The sequence below is a fragment of the Elephantulus edwardii genome, unplaced genomic scaffold (assembly GCF_000299155.1).
Source record: "Elephantulus edwardii isolate Elephantulus edwardi_28Jun2011 unplaced genomic scaffold, EleEdw1.0 scaffold00034, whole genome shotgun sequence".
Classification (NCBI taxonomy): Eukaryota; Metazoa; Chordata; class Mammalia; order Macroscelidea; family Macroscelididae; genus Elephantulus; species Elephantulus edwardii.
Window position 1 is genome coordinate 14,898,933 of NW_006399784.1, and position 1,276 is coordinate 14,900,208.

The window sequence follows — 1,276 nt, forward strand, 5'->3', positions numbered from 1 at the left end:
CATGTCATTACCAAACACTTTTTCCCAGTCTGTGGCTTCCCTTTTTACCCTGTTGGAGAAGTTTTTGGATGTGCATAGGAATTTGATTCTTAGAAGGTCCCATTCATCTATTTTATCTTCTCCTGGTTGTAGATTTTTCAGGGTACTTGGAAGACTGTTAATGTTGTGGATTAGGACTACTGGAGTTCTTCCAAGCTTTTCTTTAATGAAGTTTATAGTCCTTGGTTTTAGTCCTAGATCCATGATCCACCTTGAGTTGGTTTTTGTATATGTAGTGAGGTGTGGGTCTTGCTTGAGTCTTCTGCAGATATTTTTCCAATTTTGCCAGCACCATTTGTTTAAAAAGCGGTCATTCCCCCACTTAACTGATTTCATTTCCTTGTCAAAATTCATTTGACCATATGTAGATGGGTTGATTTCTGTGCTCTCAATTCTATTCCACTGATCTATGCAACTGTCATTGTACCAGTACCATGTTGTCTTAACCACCACGGCAGTGTAGTAGGATTTGAAATCAGGGAGTGAGATGGAGGCAAGAATTTTTAAGCTGGCTCACATACTTTGGGCATGTTGCCAGGAGGAAGCAGTCCTTGCAGAAGGACATCATGCTTGGATAGGTGGAGGGACAGAGCAAGAGAGGAAGACCCTGGATGAGATGGATTGACCCAGTGATGGGGCAAATGGGGATAGTTGTGTCAGAGACAATGAAATTGGCCCAAGACAGAGCAAGGTTCAAAGTTGTTGTATACGGGTCACTGTGAGTGGCAGGTAACTCAATGGCACATAACAACATCAACAACACATGCACATAAAAAACCCCATTATTATAATTTTTAATGACTCCAGATTTACTAATCCAAACACCTTAAACGAATATTAGAGTTACTTGCAAGTTTTGTCTTTAACAAAAAGAAACAAGCATTAAAAGAAGGAAGAAAAGCAAAATAAAAGCCCCGACTCACACTCTTCTCAAACTCTTTGCTTTTGCTTCTACTTGTTACATTTTTGCTTTCCCATCTCTCCTTACACTAACTAGATATTGTTAATCCTTTACTTATACAAATCGCAACTTACATTTAATTATGGAGCTCTAGTAGACTATTGGTAAGGAGTTGCACTGCCAACCCAAAGGCAAATAAAATAAATGGTTTGAATTCACCAGTTGCTCCCCGAGAGAAAGATGAGCAATCTCATCCCAGGCAATTCAGTGCCTCTGGAGGGTCAGTTAAATAGTTGGTTCCAAATCTATAGTACACAACAACAACAACTGTATATA